The following is an 18,178-nucleotide window of genomic DNA, read 5'->3' on the forward strand; positions in this document are numbered from 1 at the left end:
CTACAAATACCAGAAATAATTTTTCAGCAAATATGTAAAAGGACCTGAGCACCACAATAGATATTTTCTCTAAGGACATAAACAGCTTGTTTCCTTTGTTGGCAGAAGCAAGTCTTAAATATTAACTTGCTCACATTTGTCACCACAAACACAATGACTTTCTCCTTATGGCCAGGGTGTCATGATGAGTGTCACTCAAGCATGTATCTCTCTACATAGGCTCTACTTTGGATTTACCCACAATGAACCATGCACCCATCAATACAGCACAGACCTCTTGAGTGGGCAGGGAATATTTTCAAGAATGGATTTAACATCTGATTCCTTAATACAGCCACAGATTCTTCCTATTTTGTCTCAAATTCTGGATTGGGTTCCTTTTGTGTCTCCCTTTATTAAAAAAAAAAGATTGTTGCTACCACTAACCTACATGCTAAGTTTGTCACCTAGGACCTGTGTAAGCTTGATGTAACCTAATCCCTGTATTCAATTTCTTCTTATATAAAGTGGTTATTCCTTCATTGCAGAAGGCTGGAAGTGTTTGAATATTTTTATTACATGCATACTCTGCCTTGTAGTAAGTTTTTTTGAAAGCGCCCATTAAATTGTAGTTTTAAGATTATGAGACACTGATTTTAAAACATCTAAAGCTTATGGTTAGGTTCCTCAGATTATTTCTTTTTACAACTTAAACATCTATGAAAAACCTCCATGCACTAAATTATAGAATAAAAAGAAAAAAAAATTCACCAAGACAAGCTATACTATTAACAGGAATGGAACTTTACAGAAAACGCTTTTATTTAAGTAGTTTCATTGAACTTATCTGAAACTGATTCACGCTTTATGGAGTTGATTGGGAGGGGATAGGAAGGGTTATTAACCCCCAGAAGATTCCTTTTTTGTGTATGACCACAGCTAGAAAACCATATGCTAGGCCTTGTTTAGAAGTTTTACCCCTTGATAAAGGCTCAATTTTCCTTTTAAAAAACGTATTTCCATTTCACGTCCTCTGCATTTTGGATTTAATCTCGTAACACCTAGGCAACAACCTGATTGAAAACCCCAGGTTTCTCCTCCCCGGGTCTCTCCCGCTGTCTAGTTCTCGCCCGTGACTCCACGACCGACCCAAGAAAGCTAAGGTAGCCGCAGCTTCCCCACGGTCCCTGCAGCGCGCCGGGCCGTGCCGACTTCCGGCCGAGCCGGAGCTAGACTCCGTCCCTCCCCCACGAGCGCGAGATTCATCGCAATTTTCCCGCGATGCCGCGGGAGCGCGCGGCACCTCTCGCCAGGCCCCAGAGTGCACTGCGGGGCTAGAGCGCGCGAGCGCCGCTCCACTGCCGAGCGACCGCGGGAAAATTCCAAAAAAGTCAAACAAAACAAAAAACCAGTACGGGGCAAAGCCAAATTTGCAAGCCACAGAACCCGGGCGGAGGCGTCCTTTCTGCCACTGCCCAAACTGCTGAAGCAGCTCTGGCGCAGACCACCTGGTAAGAGAGAGGCCGCAGAACGAGAGCGAAGGCGGCTGCTTCCCTCGGGGGTCTGGCCGACACGTCAGCCTAGGGATGGGGGTGGGGAGGGGGAGAGTAGGGAGGGAAGACTCGCGAGAACATTCGCCGTGCTTTGCGCATCTAGGTGGGTGCGCGGAGCCCCCGCCGTGTGCCGGGGCTGAGGAGAGGAGGTGGGTAGAGGCTTGAGGTGGCGCCAGCCCGCGGAGGGGCGGGGCGGCGGGCGAGGGGCGGGCCCAGAGGGCGGGGCCGGCCCGGGGGTGGAGCCGGCGCAGGGGTCACGCGGAAGGGAGCCCGGAGAGCGGTGAGACCTGGGAATGGGCGTTTCGGTTCTTTTTGTTCATTGAACGCTGGCAGCTATGTCTGCTTAAAAGGAGAGGTGGAAAGGTGAATTTCTTCACCCCGGATCCGTGGGAGCTGTGAAAAGCCCGCCTCTTCTAACCCATCACCCTGTATAGCTGGCCGCTTGCTCTTCGTCCCCCTGCCTCCAGGGCGCTGGGAGGGGGCGAGACCCAATTAGAGAAGCCTGGGGCGCGGCTGTTACCCCTCCCGCCCTCCAGGCCTTTCATCGCACGAGGGGAGGAAGGTTCTGATGGTCGACCGTTTCCCCGCAACTCCCTTTCTTTGCCCGGCCAAATCGCGTCCAAATCCCTGAGAGATTTTTTTGGGAGGTGTTGCTTCTTGGCTTGCTTTTTTGTATTTACGTGGGCGCTTTTACAACCCTGAACCTTCTGTGGTCATGTTGTATGGGTTAGAAGTCTGGAGGAGGAAAAGATTAGGACTTTTTGAAACATGAGAAATTTGAGGCCAGAATTTTAAGGACGAGGAATTTTTTGGCAAAGACCTCTATGTGCCAGTACTTTTATCCTAACCTGAAACTGTTGGAAAGCTCCCTGGCTCCCGGTTTCATTATAACTTGTCCATTTAGTGCATCTTAACTGTGATGTGATTGACTTACCATTTATCACGTGAGCATGGCACTTTTGGGCCACCCAACTTCAGCTATTTATGGATGTCACTCACTTTCAGGGATGTGCAGCTGAGAATCTTTTCTCATTCCCTTAAAGAGGGGAGGAAAGGTTACAAATGATAGAATTCATACCATGTGTTGGGATTATTTATTACATAAGCTTAGATAGAAAACATGTTCATTGTGACTTTATCCATTAAACTTAAATCAAACTGATGTTTCAGTACAATGGACTGTGCCAGATTCACAGGGAAAGAAGCATTCATATGCGTATACAAGAAAGACTGTCTCAAAATAGAATTTGTTTTTCCTAGTCCTATTAGAGACCTCTTTCCCCAGAGTTAAAGTTAGGCCCGGCTTGTTTAGAATTGGGCTAATTATACTTTAGTATATATTACATTCTAATTCATCTTTTTCATTATTCAGTCGTATTCCTCTTGATTTCTTGAAAAATATTTACTAAGGTTCCAGAAAAGAAAGGCAAACTATATTGGAATTTTTTGTTCTCTAATAAAAAGCATTAACTTGATTGATTGGCTGGGTGTGAAAGATGTGTTGCTGCATGTATGTGAAACTATGCATGTACATTTTAAAATAAATGATATTTTAAACCAGTTCCATATTTCAGCAAGTAGTTCCAGTAACAATTATACAAATTTTGTATTTATGAAATCCAGCTAGAAGGAGGCCAGCCTGGCCAGTAGAAAGTTGGATTGATTACCTAGGCCACAGAGAGCGCCAGAAAAATCTCACATGGTGTGGCAGTTCCAAGTTGGTAGTGGTGGAGTCTCAAATCAGGCTCAAAATCAGTACCAAATGGATTTATAAAATTTTAGGTTGGGGTATGTATATTCTCTATTCTTGTGTATGGATCCTGAATGACTGACTTTAATATGAAAGAACACCTATGGGAGAAGTACATTGGGTTTACAGTGCTTTAATAAAAATGTAGTAGAAATAGAGAAGAAAAAACTTAAAAATTTATCAGAAAAGTTAGATAACACTACAAATCTTGAGCATTTTATCTTCTAAAAGTCATCCTTTTTTTTTTTTTTTGGACTCCATTTGTCAGAGACCTTGCAATGTTAACTGGTCCATTCTCTTAAGCTCTTCCTAAGTTCTGCTGGGTATGTAGAAATCATTTCGTGTTAGGATCTCTGATAGAGGAACGTCTATAATCTTCCTGGTACCTTTCTCTAGTTATAGGGAGGCAGAGCTCATATGGAAATCACCTTTTTGACACCGTATACTCTGTTTTCTAAAGAATTAAGTGATTTTTAGTAAATTTAAGTTTTTGGAATTGTGCCATGATTATTACAATTCATTTTTAGAACATTTATACCACCCAACAAGTTTGTACATGCAAGTTCATAGTTGATCCTAGCTGTGGCTTTCAGCTAGGCAGTCAGGGAACCATTGATTTGCTTTCTTCTCTATAGATTAGCTTTTGGGCATTTCATATAAATGGATTCATAAAATAAGTGCTGTCTTGGCTTCTTTCACTTAGCATGATGTTTTTGAGATTCATCCATTTTGAGCATGTATCAGTAGTTCATGTTTATTGCTGAATAGTATCCCATTGTACGGATATACCATATTTTGTTTATCTGTTCATCAGTTGGTGGACACTTGAGTTACTTCTACTTTTTGGATAATGCTGCTGTGGGCATTCATGTGCAAGCCTTTGGACATATGTTTTCATTTTTCTTGGATGGATACTTATGAGTGGAATTGCTGGGTTGTATACTAAGTTCGTGTTTAACATTTTAAGAAACTGCCAGACTTTTCCAATGCGGCTGTACCGTATTATATTCCCACCAGCAATGTATGGGCATTTTAATTTTTCCAGAACTTCATTTGTTAATTGTGTCTTTTTATTTTTATTTATTTTATTTATTTATTTATTTATTTTTTTAAAGATTTTATTTATCTAATTGACAGAGAGACAGCCAGGGAGAGAGGGAACACAAGCAGGGGGAGTGGGAGAGGAAGAAGCAGGCTCATAGCTGAGGAGCCTGACGTGGGGCTCGATCCCAGAACGCCAGGATCACGCCCTGAGCCGAAGGCAGACGCTTAACGACTGTGCCACCCAGGCGCCCCAATTGTGTCTTTCTAAAGTAGCCATCCTAGTGGGTGTGAAAGTAGTGTCTCATTGTGGTTTTAATTTGTATTTCCCTATTGGCCAGTGATGTTGAATCTATTTTCATGTGTATATTAGCAGTTTTTTTCTTTTTTCTTTTTTTAAGATTTTATTTATTTATTTGACAGAGAGACAGCCAGTGAGAGAGGGAACACAAGCAGGGGGAGTGGGAGAGGAAGAAGCAGGCTCCCAGCGGAGGAGCCTGATGTGGGGCTTGGTCCCAGAATGCTGGGATCATGCCCTGAGCCGAAGGCAGACGTTTAACAACTGTGCTACCCAGGCGCCCCCATATTAGCAGTTTCTATGTAACTTTTGAAATATCTATTGAAACCTTTTGTCCATTTTTAAATTGGGTTATGTCAACCTATTAAAAGTAGAAGGTGATTCAGGCAGCAAAATCAGGCTTATTCGGCAACAGCTGAGGAACTGCAATTTAGGACAAGCAAACTATGGTGAACCACAGGCAAGTCCTGAGAGCAAAGTAGGCATGTCCTTTTATAGAGGAAAGGAGGAAGTTTGGGAGGGTCTGTTTTGAACAAAAGTTCATTGGAAGAAAATGAGAATTTGAAGTGGTGGCAGCTTCTCATTGGCTGTAGGTGAGGGCAGCTTGTTGCTGGGCAGAGAGCAAACCTTCCTTCTTACAGCTGGACTGTGCAAGCTGGAACAAATGATATGTGTGTGAGTCATCTCTTCATGGTTTCAAAGTAACAATTTTGAGTTAGGTTTCCCTTACATCTTTTCAAACCTTTGTTAGCATCACTGATCAAAAGTTGAGCCATCTGTTCCTTGTTAGAATTGTTTTTGTCCTTTGGTGCCAGGAAGGAACTTTCCTGTATGTCATGTCCCACTTCAGAGGGAGGTGCACAGATTGGAAGCCATTGAAGCCACATTTGAGTAACAAGAAATAGTGGGAAAGAGAACTCTCAGGTTATTTCCTATTCAAAGTCTATATCTTATAAGATTATAGACATTGGAGATATCTTGAAGTGTTGAGGCAGCATCACTGTGTTGGATATGTCCTTTCTACAAGGTTTTGACAGGCAAAAGGTACAAAGCTTAAAAATGATTATGCAGAATGATATGAGGAGCAGAATAATGACGCTAGTTTATATAATGGTCCTGAACCAGAAGCCCAAACCCGAAAGTGACCAGCTGAAGAGAGCGGAGGACCTTAGATCTTCAGGTGGAATTTATTGTAGCTAATGTACTTGTTCCCCAATTTTGTGTGATTGGGTTTCTACTTTGGAGGATTTGTCCATGTGCAACAGGTGGTGTTAATTGGGATTATTCAGTTGGCGCTTTTGAGCCCAGGGTCATTGGTATTTAGGGAATATTTAGGGAGACTCCGTCTTATTCTGTGAACTTGGTTCTTGAAGGCCATACAAAAGGGGGTTATTTTGCTACAGCAAGTAGACGTGAAGTAGTGAGAATGGGTACTGTATAAAGGGAGTGGGTGTAACTAGAGTTATGACAAGGGGTCGGGTCAAAGCAAGGTACGGGAAAACCTGGTTGTAGAAGTTTGACTCAGAAAGAAATACACTCACCTCCCTCCCCTCCAGCAACCCTCAGTTTGTTTCCTTTGATTAAGAGAATCTTATGGGGGTTGGGGTAACTGGGTGATGTAATGAACACTGGGTATTATATAAGACTGATGAGTCTCTGATCTCTACCTATGAAACAAATAATACATTATATGTTAATTAATTGGATTTAAATTTTTAAAGAAGTTTGTTTGAAGAAAAAAAAAAAAAGAAAGACCCTGAAGGGTGAGGGTATAGTTAGTGGTTCATCAGAGATGAAGGAAAAGTTGGCTACAGGCAAGACTAAAGGTTGACAGCTGTCATGGACAGATTTGGGTTTCTGATGACAGATCCAGCAGTGTGAAATATTTTCCCCTTTTGCCAGGGATTGGGAAATGTGTCTCTTCCAGTCGGATGGGGGCCCCTAAAATGTGAGGTGACTTGATGGGGTGGAGGCCAGCAGTGTGGGCGATGAAAGGATTCACCTGAGGCAGAACAAAGGCAAAAGAAGTTTATCTGATACACCGCAAGGGAGCAGTGGGCAAGACAGGAAAGGAGAGACTGCCACGAGGTAGTAGGGGGGGGACTGTTTTTAAAGGTGGAAGGTGAGGAGGTATGGGGACATGAAATTTTCCCTTTTTTGATAACTGTGCCTGGTTGTAGGTAGCCCTTTGGTCAGTTAGGGCTTATGGGTATTTTGAGGTGGGTGGCCAGGTGGTTGCTGTGGACCCTTTTGCCTTGGTCAAGTTTCCATTGCTCAAGCCTGTTGCCTTAAAGTGCCTTCTACAAAATGCAAACAGGGGCATTGTCCCTCCAGCATAGAGAAGAAGAAAATAAGGTGAGAAAAAGCAGAAAGAGGAGATTGTACAGGTCTATCCTCATCATCTTGGGAAAACAGATTCAGCTGTTGTTTGCTTCGATTCCTGGAAATTGTTAATTTTAGGTCATCACTTGGTGTGCAGATTTAGTCAGGGTTTGAGGCTTTCCTTAGATGAGACACATGGATCCAGTAGTCAACTCCATGGAGTTTGCTGGCACAAGAATTGGTCAGTAATTACATTTCTAGTGTGGTTGAAGAGTCTTTTTGGAGATGTCCTTTCTAATAAATGAAATACCCAGGCTATAGGGTGTGGTGCTTGGGGTCTTCATCTTCTGGGAACATGTTGTGAAAAGATTGCTCTGTTAGTGCATTATTGTTTTCAAGAGATGTAATTAGACCTTTGCAATACTAAAATATATCTCCTTTTATTAGATGTGGGTCAAAAAAATGCTGAAGCTGGATGCATAGGGCACTCAATAATTATCTCAAAGATGAGAACTTGTGGGTTCCAAAAGAGGTGGGTCTGAGATTGGGAAGGACTAAGGCAGTTCTTTTGTCCAGGGTGTTTGGAAGTTTTCCACAAATTTTGCCAATTGAGTTTTGATAGTGCTGATTTGTTCGGTTAGTCCTGAAGACCAAGGATGATAAGTGAAGGATATGAAGGATGAAAAGTGACAGTGAAAATGCTACAGAACTGGCCATCTATCACAGACTCACCATAATATTTGACCAATAAAATGAGTTTCTTGGTCACTGTAGGGCTTAAGAGGAGTTCCTCAGGTAGGGATGATTCCCTCTCCCCCCAGTAGGATTTTAGTTACTGAATAGGAAAGTAGCTTGTCTACATGGAAAGGCTCTGACCAAGTGGGAAGCTATATTGTCAAGACATATTTGTACCCATGAGATGGGGGTAGCTGAATAAAGTCAATTTTCCAAACTTCAAGTGGTTCATTAGGCAATTTAAAGTGCCCAGGAGCAGTAAGGATAGGTTTCCCTGAATTGTATTTTGGGCAGGTGGGGCAATAAGACTAGGCCTTTTTTGTGGCTTTGTTAATATTTCCCCACTAGTATTATTTCAGAAACCTTATCATTTTATCCATAGACCACTGGTTTAGTGCATGTACAGTGGTCAATAATAGAAACTTTAAAAATAAACTAAAGATGGACTAAAGACCTAAATGTGAGACCTGAAACCATAAAATTCCTAGAAGAAAACAGGCAGTAATTTGACATTGGCCATAGAAACATTTTTCTAGGTATGTCTCCTGAGGCAAGGGAAACAAAAGTAAAAATAAACTATTGGGACTGCATCAAAATAAAAAGCTTTTGCACAGTGAAGGAAACCATTAACAAAACAAAAAGGCAATGTACTGAATGGGAGAAGGTATTTGCAAATGGCATATCCAACAAGGGGTTAATATCTGAAGTATATACAGAACTTATACAATTCAACACCAAAAAAAAAAAAAAAAAAAAAAATCCAATGAAAAATGGGCAGAGGACCTGAATAGACATTCCTCCAAAGAAGACGTACAGATGGCCAACAGACATATGAAAAGATGCTCAGTATCACTAGCCATCAGGGAAATGCAAATCAAACTCGCCATGGGATATCACCTTATACTTGTGAGAATGGATCAAATCAAAAAGACAGGAAATAACACGTGTTCATGAGGATGTGGAGGAAAAGGAACCCTTGTGCACTGTTGGTGGGTAGGCCGATTCGTGTAACCATTGTGAAAAACAGTATGGAGTTTCCTTGAAATATTAAAAATAGAATTATCACATGATTCAGTAATCCCACTACTGCTGTTTACCCAAAGAAAAAACGTATACATTTTGAAAAGATATATGCACCCTATGTTTATTGCAGCATTATTTACAATAGCCAAGGTATGGAAATAGCCCGTGTCCATGAATGGATGAAGGTGTGATGTGTATATATGTGTGTACACACACACACACACACACACACACACACAGTGGAATATTACTCAGCCATAAAGAAGAGATCTCTCCATTTGCAACAACATGGATGTACCTAGAGGGTATAATGCTGAGTGAAATAAGGCAGAAAAAGACATACCATGATTTTTACTCTTACATGGAATTTAAGAAACAAAACAAAAACAAATGAACGAACAAAGAAAAAAGAGAAAAAAACAGACTCTTAAATACAGAGAACAAACTGGTAGTTGCCAGAGGGGAGGTGGATGAAGGGATGGGTGAAATAAATAAGGGAATTAAGAGGTACACTTATCTTGATGAATACTGAACAATGTATAGTAGTGTTGAATCATTGTATTATACATTTGAAACTAATATAACATTGCTTATTGTATGTTAATTTTAAAAGGGAATAAAAAATAGAATTAAAGAATTTCTGGTGGGACTGAGTTTTTATTTGGCCCCAAACACAAGTTTCTCTTTTTATCATACCAGCCACCATTTGATTGCCAATATTGTTTTTCCTTTTCTGGTGCTGATTGTTGGTGTCTCTAGTCAGTTTCACCAGACTGCCATTTGGAGGTGAGTTCCTTTGGACCATAACAGAGGTTTGACTTTTGGACCCTTTGAGGGCAGCATTTTTTGTGGAAATGTCAGTGAGGTGATTTCCTTTACCTTTCGGAGAGTCAAGCTTAGAATGCCCCTGGACCTTAATAATAGCCAAAGCAGCAGGTAAGAATATGGCATCCAATAATTACTGAAGGTAAGAGCCGTTTTTAATTTTATCTCCGCTGGAAGTAAAAAAGCCATGTTGTTTATATAACATTCCAAAATAGTGAGCCACTCCAGAGGCATGTCTACTCTCAGTGCAAATGTTGCAATTTTGCCCTTGTCTAGGATACAGGCTTAAAGAGTGCATATAATTTGGCTTGATGGGCTGAAATAGCCAAAAGCAAAGGTGCTGCTTCTGTTATTTCAAAAGTTGATATTGCATACTCAGCACAATATTTACCATTTTCATCTTTCAAATCAGAACCATCGGTGAGCAATGAAAAGTCAGTGTTATCTGAAGTTTTCTGTAAATCATCATGTGGGTCGGAAGGTGATTTGTCAGTATTTAGCAGTTGTGGAGGCTTTCATCAGTAGAGGAGGGGAGAAGATTAGCAGGATTAAGGTTACTACAGTGAACAAGAGTAATGTAAGGGGCAGTTAACGAATGATTTCATAGGAACTGAAATGGCTTAATGAAAGATGTTGAGTATGATGGGAGTTAAGAAGAGCTTTGACAGCATGTGGCACAAAGATGGTTAAAGGGGATCCCATGATTACTCCCTAGTGGCCTTTACAAGAAGGGCAGTGGCGGGTATAGCTATGAGGAAGGGGGATATCCCTGGGCTACAGGATTTAGTTGTTGTCTGTAATGTCCTGTGGGTTGGTGGTGATCTTCATATTTTTGGGTGAGTACCCTAAGGGCGTTCCCTTTTTCATATACCACAAAGAAAGAGAATTGATAATTGGGGCGGGGGATGGTTATTAAACCAAATGTTTTAAGATTTGAAAAATCATGTCATCTAAATCTTCCTAGGTTTAGAAGTTTTTAAACAAGGTTTATGAAGGTTGGGCTATAAGGGAAAAGTTTGGGATCCAGTTGCAACAATAGTCTGCCAACCTGAGAAAACCTCACAGCTGAAGTTTGGTTTTGGGCTTTGAGAAGTTAAGGGTGCCATGAAGCCTGTATGATCTTAGATGCAGTCCTTGTTCTAAGGTTAAATTCCTAAGTATCAAATTTAAGTTTGAACAAATTGTAATTTTTTTAAAGAGACTTTCTATCCCTTTTTGGCTTGGAGTTTTAGCAAATGGATGCTACCATCTTGTGAGGAGGCTTGGGAAGAGGAGCAGAGAAGTAAGTCATCGACATATTGTATTTAAGTGGATTCTCCAGGGAACTTGATATCATCTGGGTCAGTCTTTAAAGTTTGTTGAGAATTAAGGGCTTTCCATGAAACTCTGGGGCATTACTGTACAGGTATATTGCTGTTCTTCCCAAGAAAAGGTGAAAAGATATTTACTAGTTTTATTTATTGGGATATTGAAGAAAACACTACATTAATCAAGGAAGAAAATTTGCCTTCAGTAGGGATGGAGGCTGATAAGGTGGAATTGGGGACAACAGAGTGGTCAAGCAATGACAATATTGTTTATGGCTCAGAGGTCCTGATGAGCTTCCATCTGTGGCCATTTGATTTCTTCACAGGTAAAATGGTGTTGTAGTGCCTGGTGCAGGAGATAATGAGGCCCTGGGTCTTATAGCCTTCTATTATTGGCTTAATGCCTTGAAGGGCTTCTTTATTTATTAGGGTATTGATTAATTCTGAGGAGAGATTTTGAGGAATCTGTGGATCTTTAACAGGAGGTGCACTGTGGATTCTGTAAATATCAATTGAGGATTTTGCTGTAGAGAGGATGGTAGCTGATCCATTAGGGACAAATGATTAGTGTTCTTGGGATAGCTATATTGATATCAGAGACACAGCAAATAAGAGATGTTGAAGGGTCATTTAACTTATCTAGTTGGCTGTTTTGGTTGCTGCTGTCAAAATCTAGAATTATTTCCACCTATTGGAAGAAAAATCCCAGCATGATATTTTTCTAAGAAATCTTGGCCCAATAAATGAATAGGGTCAGGGAAACTCAGGAGAAAAAGGTGGGTATCTTTAAAGGCCTAAGCAAAAAGGTATAGGTTTAGAGATAAGAACCTGTTGAAATTTGTTAGAGACTCCCACTGTTTGAACTGTTCTAGTACTCTGAGGCAGCGGCTATTTAATGGCAGTGGAGTTGAGCACTGAGAGTGTAGCTCTAGTATCAGTAAGTACAGAGAGATTCATTCCGCAAATGGAGAGTAGTTTCTCCAGGTCAGTTAAGGGAAAGGACTGGAAAAGTCCTTGTAGTTTGGAGTTCCATCACTGGGCATTAGGAGGACATTGGATGGTTAGAGGGCTGATGGTGCCTGGAGCACTTAAGCTTGTAGCAGTCTTCCAGTGTTTTGGCTTTTTGAAATAATGGCAGAGACCAGGAGGGTTATGGTTTTGTTTAGGAGCCTTCATTTATTGGAGTTCAAATGAAGGGATTTAGGGGTCTTTCTTTTATTTGAATCTTATAGGATGTAGGTGACCTTGTTTGCTAAATCAGCTCAATCTGCAGTGGACATACTTTTTCATTCCATCCTGGTCCTTTTAAAGAATAAAAAAATCCCAGTTCAGCCTGTTAATGAACATAGAGTTAAAGGCTATACAGGTGGACTAAATATCCAAAGGAAGACCAGAATTTTCTTTAAAGATAATTTGGAGCTGGCTCTAATAATCATGCATGGGCTCATTGGGCTTCTGGGTACAAGCTTGAATCATATTCCAATCAGCTGGCTTGGGAAAGCCCTAAGAATTATCAGAAGGAGTCGCTTGGCAATTCCCCAAGCCTGATCATATATAAGGCAGCAAGGGTTTCTTTGTCCCCATGTTGTAATTCTAGACTTCTTGGGATCATTCCATTTGGTAGTTTTCATCCAGTGTTGGGCCTGGCCTTCGCTAACAAACATATGGTATAAACCAGAGAAACCAGGTTGATAAGTTTGAATGACTATACTAAATTCCTCAGCAAATCTATGGGGATCTTTAGTTACTTTGGGAAAATCTTTGTGCCTTGTAATTCAACTTTAGTCCAGGTAACATAAGAAATTAAGGGTTTAGCATTTGGGTCGGCAGAGGGTCTGATTTTAAAGGGGCAGGTTTTAATAGGTTCAGGGGAGCAGGAAGTGGGGAGAGATTTTGAGAAAAAGAAAAGTTCAGTGAGGGGATCAGAATGAGAAAGTGGAGGGTGTAAAGAAGATGGGGATGGTACAAAAGGAAAAGAAGCTGGCAGCAGAGACAAAGCACAAGGGAAGGGAAAAAGAGGCCTTAGAAGCTTTTTTGGGTCTTCTTTCAATTGTTCACCTCAGTTAATTTGGAAATGGTATTTTGTAAAGAGATGATTTTAAAATCTTGGATACGTATGGAAACCTCCAGGTAGCAATTAAGATAAGGATCCCATTTAGTCTGTTTTATTTCAGAGCTGTGGTCTTCTAATTTGGTTCTGAAAAGTACAAGTTTGGGTGATGGAAGGTTCCCCATGATGGCCTTTGGAGTTGTAAGTTATCTGTAAATTGTCCCACTTAGTTAGGGACGCACAAGAGGGGGGCACCTGGGTGGCTCAGTCGTTAAGCATCTGCCTTTGGCTCAGGTCATGATCCCAGAGTCCTGGGATCAAGCCCCGCATAGGGCTCCCTGCTCAGCGGGAAGCCGCTTCTCCCTCTCCGCTGCCTGTTGCTCCCCCTACTTGTGCTCTTTCTCTCTCTGTCAAATAAATAAAATCTTTAAGAAAAAAAAAAAGATGCACAAGAGGAGGGACTGTAGTTTTTGAACATAAAACTGACCGGGATCCCAGAAGGAGGACCCTCTTGAGAGAATTTAGAGGATTGGGATCTTCTCATACTTCAAAACCAGAGGTTCAGAATATAAATGGGTATCATTAAAAGGAGTATACCTTCAAGAAAACAGATCACCAATAAGATTGGAGAGCTCAACCAAAAGGAGGGATCTTGAATCTGAGAGAAGACTTACAAACTGAGAGGAAGGAGACAACTCAAGCAGAGAGCATGAGGGGTACCAGTGGGTGCCACATGTGGTTCTAAGGGTCGTTAGTTCCTCTGGGGTTCATTGCCTTCAGATCCCACTTCTTACACCATGAAATGTCAACCTTTTTAAAAGAAAAATTTAAGTGATCAGCCAGCAAAATCAAGTTTATTTGGAAATAGCAGAGGAATTGCAATTCAAGAGAGGGAAACTATGGTGAACCATAGGCAAATCCTGAGAACAATGGAGGGGAGCATCCTTTTATAGAGGAAAGGAGGAATTTGGAGGGGTTGTTTTGAACAAAGTTCATTGGAAGAATCTGAGAGTTCACAATGTTGGTGGCTTCTCCTTGGCTGTAGGTAAGTGAAGTGGTGACAGCCTCTCATTGGCTACAGTTAAGGATGGTTGCTGTTGTTGGGTGCCTGCAGCTTGTTGCTGTGCAGAGGGGAAATCTTTCTTCCTGCTGGACTAAGCAAGCTGCAATAAATGGGTCTATGTGAAAGCCCTCCTTGCATGGCTTCCCAGTTCCAATTTTGACTTCAGTTTCCTTAGCACATTTTCACATCTGATTGTCTAATTATTGGGTTGTAAGCATTCTTTGTATATTCTGAATAGAAGCCCATTATCAGACACATGTTTTGCAAATAATTTCTCTCATTCTGTTACTTGTCTTTTCATTTTCTTCATGGTATCTTTTGAAGTACAAAAGTTTTAATTTTGAGGAAGTCCATTTTATCAGTTTTTTTTTCTTTTTTTGGATCATATCTTAGGTTTATGACTAATTTCCATAAACTTTTGTGTATGGTATGAGATATGGATCCAAATTAATCTTTTATGTACGTGTATATCCAGTTGTGTCAGCACTATTTGTTGAAAAAAACCCTTCCCCACCTTTATCAAAAATCAGTTTGCTATAGGGGCATCTGGATGGCTCGATTGTGTCCAGCTCTTGGTTTCGGCTCAGGTTAGGATCTCAGGGTCATGAGAGCAAGTCCTGTGTCAGGGTCCATGCTTCGCACAAAGTGTGCTTGAGACTCTCTCCTCTCTCTGCCCCTCCGCCCCCGCCACCCCATGCATGCAAGCTCTTTCTCTCAAGTAAATAAATAAAATCTTAAAAAAAAAATCAGTTGACCATAAATTATTCCTCAACTCTCATTTCTGTTTCAGTGATCTGCCTATTTTTATACCAGCACCACACTGTCTTAATTATGGTAGCTTTATAGTAAATTTTGAAATTGGGTAATTAAAGTCTTCCAGTGTTTTCACTCTTTTTCAAATTGTTTTGGCTATTCTGGGTTCCTTACATTTCCATGTTAAGTTTTAGTATCATCTTGTCATTTTTTTCCCCCCAAAAAGCCTGCTGTGATGGATTTTGATAGAAATTGCATTGACTCTGTAGATCTCTTTTGGGGGAGAAATGTAAGAACATGAATATGGAATGTCTTTTCATTTGTTTAGATCTTTAATTTCTTTGAGCATTGTTTTGTAATTATCATTGTACAGGTCTTGCCCTTTTGTTAATTTTATTTCTTAATGTTTCCTTTTTGATGCTATTGTGAATAGAATTGTTTTTCGTATTTCATTTTTGAATTGTTCATTGCCAGTATATGAAAATGCAAATACAGTTGGTTTTTTGTATATTGACCTAGTATCACGCAATCTTGTTTATTACTTCAGGCAGGTTTTTTTGTGAATTCCTTAGAATTTTCTACATACACTGTCATGTCACCTGTCAATATAGACAATTTTATTTTTCCTTTTGCATTTGGATACTTTTTTTTTTTTTTTTTGCCTAAATCTTCCCGTACCTTGCTGAATGGAAGTGGGGAGAGTGGACATTCTTGACTTGTTTCTGATCTTAAGGGGAAAGTATCTAATCCTTTACCAATAGGTATGATGTTAGATATAAGTTTTTCATTAATGATCCTTATCAGGTTGAAGAACTTTCCTTCCTATATTGTTGAGAGTTCTTATCATGAATAAATGTTGGAAAGGTAAATAGGCGTAAAAGAAGATATCAAAACATAAAATGTTGGGGGGAGGATAGTGAAAATGAGAGCTTTTAGAATGCGTTCAAAACTTAAGTTGCTACGAACATAAAATAGACTGTTATATATACAGGCTGTTATATGTGAACTTCATGGTAACCAGAAAGCAAAAACCTGTTAATACATGTACAAAAGATAATGAGAAATGAATGTAAATATAACAGTACAGAAAGTCATCAAACCACAAGGGAAGAGAAGAAGAAAGGAAAAGAGAGGAACTACAAAAAAACAGCCAGAAAACAGTTAACAGAATGGCAATAAGTGCATACTCACCAATAATTACCTTAAATATAGATGGATTAAATTCTCCAATCAAAAGGCATACAGTGGCTAAATGGATTAAAAAAAACCCAAGACTCATCTAAATATATTGTTTATAAAAGACTCACTTCACATCTAAACACATACACAGATTGAAAATGGATGGAGAAGGATACTCCATGTAAATGAAAACAAAAAGGTTTTGTAGCTATACTTTATATCAGACAATGTAGATTTTAAAACAAACTGTAATAAAGTACAAAGAAGGGCATTACATAGTGACAAAGGGGTCAATTTAAGAAGATGTAACATTTTAAAATATTTGTGCACTCAACATAGGAGTGCCTACAAATACAAAGCAAATATTAACAGACTTACAGGGAGAAATTGACAGCAATGCAATAACAGTAGGGGACTTTAGTAGCCTACTTACATCCATGCATAGATTATCCAGACCAAAAAAAAAAATTCAATAAGGAAACATTGGCCTTAAATGACCCATTAGGCCAGATGAACTTAATATGTACATACGTACAGAACATTCCATCTAAAGCAACAGAATACACATTTTTCTCAAGTGCACATGGAACATTCTCAGGATATATCACATCTTAGGCCACAAACAAATCTCAAAATTTAGGAAGATTGGAATCATATGAAGCATCTTTTCTGACCACAGTGGTATAAAACTGCAAATCAATTACAAGAAAAAAAAAAAAAAGAAAGAAAAAATACCAAAATGTGGAGATTAAACAGTATGCTACTTAACAACTGTTAGCTCAACAAAGAAATCAAAATGCAAATGAAAAAATACCTTGAAACAAATAAAAATGGACATAGAATATTGCAAAATCTATGGAGTATAGCAAAAGCAGTTTTAAAAGGGAAGTTTATAGTGATATAGGCCACCTAAAGAAACAGGAAAAATATCAAACCATCTAACTTTTCACTTAAAGGAATTTAAAAAAGAATAGTAAACAAAGCCCAAAGGTAGTTGAAGGGATGAAATAATAAAGATCACAGTGGAGATAAATGAAATAGAAACTAAAAAAAAAATAAAATAATTGGTCAGTGAGATTAAGAGCTAGTTCTTTGAAAAGATAACAAAATACCCAAACTCTAGCTAGACTCACTAAGAAAAATAGAGGGCTCAAGTAAAATCAGAAATTAAAGAGAAGTTAAAACTGATATCACAGAAATACAAAGGATCATAAAAGACTGCTATGAACAGTTATATGCCAACAATCTGGACGGCCTAGAAGAAATGAATAAATTCCTAGAAGCATAATCTTCTTAGACTGAATCATGAAAAAATTAGAAATCTGAATAAGCTTATTATTAGTGAGGAGATTGAATTGCTCATGAAAGAACTCCCAACAAACAAAAGTCCAGGATGAGATAGCTTCACTGGTGAATTCCACCAAATATTCAGAGCAGATTTACTACCTGTTCTTCTCAAAGTCTTCCAAAAAATTGAAGAGAGAACACTTTCAAACTCATGTTATGAGGCCAGCATTACCATGATATCAAAACCAGACAAAGACACAGTAAACAGAAAATTACAGGCCAATATTTCTCATGAACTTAGATGTAAAAATCCTCAACACAATATTAGCAAAACAAATGAAAAAATATCTCAAAAGGATCATACATCAGGATCAAAGAGCTTTATTCCAGCGATGCAAGGATGGTTCAATAGCAACAAGTCAATCAGTGTGATATGCCATATTAACAAATTGAAGAATAAAAATCATGATCATTTCAATAGATGCAGGAAAAGCATTTGACAAAACTCAACATTGTTTATAAGACTCTCAACAAAGTGGGAATAGAGGATATTATGTACCTCAACATAATAAGTGCCATCTATGACAAACTCATAGCTGACATCATACTCAACAGTAAAAAGCTGAAGATCAGGAACAAGACAACAATCTCTACTCTTGCCACTTTATTCAACATAGAATGGAAGCCCTAGCCACAGCAGTTAGGCAAGAAAAACAAATAAAAGGCATCCAAATTGGAAAAGAGAAAAAAAAAGGAGAAAGCAGTAATTGCAGGAGCTGACACTATATATAGAAAGCCCTAAAGATTCTCAAAATAACTGTTAGAACTAGTAAATGAATTCAATAAAATTGCACGATACAAAATCAATATGCAGAAATCTGTTGCATTTCTATACGTGAGTAATAAAGTAGCAGAAAAAGAAGAAATCCCATTTATAATTGCAAATAAAAGAATAAAATACCCATGAATGAATTTTTTAAAAGATTTATTTATTTATTTTAGAGAGAGAGAGC

The 18,178-nt window shown here is 39.4% G+C and overlaps 1 protein-coding gene across 6 annotated transcripts in view; it reads left to right on the forward strand.

Moving 5' to 3' along the window:
• The first annotated feature begins 1,297 nt into the window (after positions 1-1,297).
• The window catches only part of FANCC (FA complementation group C), a 265,947-nt gene continuing 249,066 nt past the window's right edge, over positions 1,298-18,178 (forward strand). For all 6 annotated transcript variants that reach the window (XM_040620151.1, XM_040620150.1, XM_040620149.1 and 3 more), the window contains exon 1: positions 1,298-1,490. The gene's annotated coding sequence lies outside the window, so the exon portion shown is untranslated. The remainder of the gene's footprint in view (positions 1,491-18,178) is intronic.

Source organism: Ursus maritimus, unplaced genomic scaffold, assembly GCF_017311325.1.
Source record: "Ursus maritimus isolate PB19 unplaced genomic scaffold, ASM1731132v1 scaffold_34, whole genome shotgun sequence".
In the NCBI taxonomy this organism is placed as follows: domain Eukaryota; kingdom Metazoa; phylum Chordata; class Mammalia; order Carnivora; family Ursidae; genus Ursus; species Ursus maritimus.